Below are 5,644 nucleotides of genomic sequence, written 5' to 3'. Positions count from 1 at the left end.
CCTTCCTTCCTTCCTTCCTTCCTTCCTTCCTTCCTTCCTTCCTTCCTTCCTTCCTTCCTTCCTTCCTTGGCAAGGTCTTGGTCATAGTCTTAGATAGTCCGTATCTTTCTATGTTGATCAGGCTGGCATCTAATTTACAAAGATCCACCTACCTTTGGCTTCTAAATTCTGGAATTAAAGGCATGTGCCATCAAACCCAGCCAAGAGAAGATTCTATGAAATGCTAAGCATTTTAAAGAGTTGATATATAACAGGAAATAACTGGTTTCCTTGGCTTAATAAAATTCACAGAAGAAAGTTAAAGAATGTAGTTTTAATTTTTTTCTGAGTGTATGGACTAGAGAGATATATCTTTGGTAAAATGCTTGTTTTGCAAGCATGAAGCCCTGGGCTTGATTCCTTGAATCCAGCTAAAATTTCTGGGCCTGGCAGTATGTTCTGAGNATCCCAGTACTGGTGAGGTGGAAAGAGGAGAAACCCTATGGCTTGATCACTTGATCATCAAAGTTTAGCCTAGTTGGTGAGCTCTAGCCCATGAGAAGCTCCATCCTGAAGGACTTCCTTCTGGATTTCCTAAACTATACTGGAGGTTGCTCTTTAGTGTATGCACACAAGTGTGCATATACACACATACACACACAATTTTCTTGAGGAATTCTGACATAATATTAACAGCTCTTGTCTGAATATTTAATATTTTTCCCAGAAGAGATGAGGCTGGAAGGCCTGTTAACTCATTTGATCATTATATCAACTCTATGAAGCTGGGAACTGACATGCTGCCCATTTTTATTTATCATTCTTTTTTTTTTTTTAATGCATGTGGGTGTTCTGCTCACATGTGTGTCTTTGTACCATGTGTGTGCTATGCCCACAGTGTCTAAAGAGGATGTTGAGTTCCGTGGAACTAGAATTTCAGACAGTTGTGAGTTGATATGTGGGTACTGGGAATTGAATCTGAATCTTTTGGAAAAGAAGTTACTGTTCTTAACTGCTGAGCCAGGTCTGTAGCCCAACTCTGGTCACTTTTGAAATGCTAAAATCAAACAGAAACATAGAGAAGCTGAGAATTTGCATACCGATAGGCACTGAAAATCAGACACAAGCCCAGAACCTGGGTGTCCTGGCACAAAAAGGACATTGGAGATCTCAAAAGGCTCCAGCAATGACAGTAGGATTATTCCTTGTGCAGAGGACTTAAAAATGAATATTCTTGGGAAAGTGACTCCTGACCTGTCATCGGACATTCTACTACTGAGAGATTCCAGCAGCTTCCATGTCATAGGAAAATTAAATGACATCATTATCCATGGCCTGCAGTGCTGGCAGACACACTTAAGGAGCTGACCAAATTATGTTTATAATGAAATATTCCCTCTCGGAATCAGCTTTCTTTTTCCCCCGTTAGGACTTGGGATTCATACAGAGAGGCCCACATTGGCTCATGATAAATACTGCCTGACAAAAGCCCCAGAAAAAGTCTGTCCCAACAAATGGAAAACAGAGCTAAATCAATGAGCTGAGAGCCCAGAAGGAAAGGGGACTCAGGTGTGGAGAAATGACTTGGCTGTGAGTCACGCCATGTTACAGAGAATGTGAGCTTGTTTAACAAACATGAACAGCACAAAAGGAATCCGGGGAACCTTGGCACTCAAGCAGGGGAGACCCAACCATGGGAAAAGAACATGAAAATAAGAAGCAACTGGTCCTTAGCATTTTACACTGTAAATGTTCAGAGACCAAAGGATGGGTGGCTGCAAAGGAGGAAGAGACAAGACATTTGGTGTTAGAGGGCCAACACCCATGTCACATTCTTCCACGATGGCCATGCTAATTCCATTGGAAGTTTACAGGCAAACAGAAAACTCCTGCCTCTATGGACTTCCGTGTTCTCCTGGTACCTAGAATAAACTTTTACTTTCCTTCCTTCACTATTGTCTTCGAGGGTGTGACCTCACACTCCTGCTGAGACTTTCCGTTTTCCCTTTTGTGTTGTTAACTTTAAACCTGTAAGATCACTAATACCCATGCAAAACATAGTTTCCCTCTTTTTCAGATGCTCCTGAGTTGCAACATACCCCCACTACAGCCTTGTACTGCCACCCTCTTTCCCTTTAGAGAAAAGCTGAAGAATTCTCTTCTTCCCCCTCCCCCCCCACCGTCTTCACCTCTCATCTATCTTGAAAACCCTCTAATCATGCGTTTATCCATACCGTTCCACTGAATCCTTCTTGTCAAGCTGGCAATGACTCTGTCCTGCCAAATCTGATTGCCTCTCGGTCCTCATCTTGTTCAACTGCTCAACACACTGACAGGACCAATCACTTCTTTAAAACTCTCAGTACTGCCTTTTCAGGTCACTGAACACCCCTGAATTTTCCATTTTTCAGACTTCTCTTTCACTCTCTTTCATTGAACTTTCTTTGTCCTGATCTCTAAATGTTAGGGTCTAGCTTTGGAAAGTGTACCTCGCTCTCTATTGGTTCTTCAAAAGACTTCATCTCAGCTGGACCTAGTGATACAGATCTGCTATTTGGGAGGCTAGGGCAGGTGGATCAGAAGTTCAAGGCCAGCCTGGGATATCTGGGGAGATCTTTTCTCAAAATAGTAACTCAAAGAGAACTGGCAATACATCTCAATGATAAGAAGCTTGTATAGGATGGGAACAAGGCTCTGGATTCCACCTAGTACTTANGGAAAACTCTCATTACATCTCACATTTGTAGGTATACCCTATGAGGTTCTGTCTCTCACATTGTATCTCCAGTCCTACCTTCTTTCCTAAGTATTATTATTCAGCCCTGGTTCTNCCTCAGGTGTCTCAATTCACTTGCACACCTCTAATCTACCACAGAACTTTGACGTTTATTGCCTCTCTGGTCCTAACCCTGCTTCTGCAATTTGGGTTCTCTAGAAGTTGATATTGGGTCAGAAGTTAGGGCACAGAATCATGAAGGATCAACATCCCTAGTGAGGGAAACAGATTGAAGAGAGGGAGAAATCTCTTCAGATTCCACTAGACTCCTCGATNTCTTGGCTTACTCTCTGGAGAACACTAGTCTCTGTAGTGCACAGAGCTCCTGAAATCTGTTCACGTGCAGCTAAAGTGAATGAATAGGCTTCTCGAGTCATCATATGTAGAATTTCAATGGAAGAGGAGACTCCAGGATGCAGCAGCTGTCTATAGCTAAGTCAGCTCCTAAAGAAACTGATGGCACAGCGTGAGCCTGCTTCTCTGACTCAGTTGCTCTGCCACTGCTAAAACACTTTGGGTTACCTACCAATTTTCTAGGGCACAACCCCATTTTGTGTCAGTTTAACATGCAGTATTCTTTGTGCACACTTTGCTAATTTTTGGTATGTTNTCTCAAGCTCAAAGTATTCCTTATCTAACATTTGCTCCTACTCCTTCCATAGCTACGCTTGTGACCTTTATAAAGTCACTGCCCACTCTGTTTACCTTCAAAGACATCTTTTAAGACCCACTTATGACACTGAGTCTTGGCCATCATTAAATGTTATTTTAAATGCTATTTAATAACTATATTAGTTACAAATATGGCTTGACTAGCCCCCAGAAATCAAGGCAGANTCCTAAGGATTTTTAATAAATCAGTTTTAGCACAATTACTGGGCAACATACCCCTCATATATTTTTCTATATGCTAGACTGTGCTCCCCCAGTACTTACTGTTCGAGTCTTGCCTGGATTCCTTTTGCTCCACCAGTCTGTCCTCGGGGGGCATTTCAATGGGTCCTGGTCCTGATCCATCATATCTAATGGAGACTTCCTCCATCTTCATTCTCCTTCTCCCTCCCTCACCTCTTTCTCTTCTCATGTTCTCTACCTAGGACCCCCAGCCTTGTAACTGAAACTCCACCCACATCTATTCTCCCCCAGTAACTGGCTGTAGCCATTTTATTTAACCAATATCTTTAAACTGGGGAGTAAGGTTTACACAACAAAGGCTGGTATACTTGAGTATCTNCTAATGGGTGGGCAACCAGATTTTAGGGGACAGTATTTAGCACTTGAATACATAGCAGCATCAGACAAAGCCCAACACATCATAACAGTAATTTTTCTGGAAATAAATGCTCAATTCTTGTAGAAATACAAAAAGAAAAAAAATATTATAAACCAGTGCTATGCCTAAATATGTTTTCCCCCTGTNCATGTGTATAGTTTGTGTCCATGTGGACATGCATGCTTGCGTGTGTGTGTGTTTTTGCTTGTATGTATATATCTAGAAGTTGGTGTTGAGTGTCTTCTTTGGCTAATCTCTATCTCATATATTGAGGCATGGCTGCTCATTTAAACCCAGANCTTCGCAATTGGCTATTCTAGTTAGCTAACTTGTTCCAGGGACTCTCTTGTCTCTGAATCTCACATGCCATACTCATCTAGCATTTTCATGAGTGCTGGAGAACTGAACTCCTGTCTTTGTGGGTTGTACAGCAAGCCCTTTGCTCAAGGGACCACTTTCTCAGCTACATGTCTAACTAGTCTCATCTAGAATTGGCTTAGCAACATTCAAGGTAAAATTTCCCCAAATCCTATCTTGCCACCTACATTCTGCCCCTGAAGTTAAGAAATTGAAAAACTGTGAAAGTTGTACACAAGATGACTATACTTTCTTAGTGGTAAGTTTTGGGGAAAATGTGGTATTTTGTATTCAGTCACATGTCTTATTTAAGTCTACATAAAAACTAGAGAGGCAGAGCTGTCTCAATGGGTAAAGTCAATCTTACTTTATATACTGAAGTTAATTCCTCATAGGCCCAAACAACAAAACCACTGCTCTTCAAAGCATTGCATCTTAAGAGAACTCTGAATTCAGTGGCTCACCTGTATTTCATTTTCTATATAAAATTCCTTTTGAAAACCCAAGCCCCTCATGCCAAAGTGACAGACCTTTAATGGAAAGCACCAACTTTGTATTTCATTACACATGGGCTCAAGAATCCAATTTCATCTCTTATAACCTGCATTGAGAAAGTCTGGCCTGTCCTTTTCTCTTCTGGAGCTGTTTTTACTCACCAGAGATAGACAGATTCTCTTCCTAAATTAAGAACTGATAATGAGAGTACCTGAGGGAGTTCCTGCCTTCAGAACAGGTCCCTGCAGCCCACACATAGCACATCTGTGTTCCACTGGAGTTTGTGCATATTTCTGTCTCCTCACTCTGCCAAGACTTCACGGATGTGTAAGAATTCTACAAGTGAGAGGGCAGAAGATGAATGTCCCAACTAGGAAGCTCAACAAGTAGAAAAACTGAAGTGACATTTTAAAGCTTTAGGTCAAGCTAGATAATATTGTCTTTTAGGCTTGATTCTTGTGTTTTCCTCATTTAACCTTTTTCTTTTATTGTAAACTTAAAGAATAGACCCCTAAAGAGGGTNTTGTCACATGGTCTATTTTTTCCTTGGTCCACAGGGGTCTGTGATATGTGGTACTCACCTAGCATGACCTATGTGCATATTGTGCAGTCCTATCCTACATGAGTTGCCTCCCATTTAATTTCTCCTCATAGCATTTTCTGGGCTAAAAAAAATGAAAATCCAATTCATTTTTAGAAAACAACTGCAAAATAAAGAATACCAAATATTATTTACTGGCCAGATATTATGGCATCAGGTATAT

The sequence above is a fragment of the Mus caroli genome, chromosome 6 (genome assembly GCF_900094665.2).
Source record: "Mus caroli chromosome 6, CAROLI_EIJ_v1.1, whole genome shotgun sequence".
In the NCBI taxonomy this organism is placed as follows: Eukaryota; Metazoa; Chordata; class Mammalia; order Rodentia; family Muridae; genus Mus; species Mus caroli.
The sequence above is the reverse complement of the archived record's forward strand: the minus strand, read 5'-3'. Positions refer to the sequence as shown.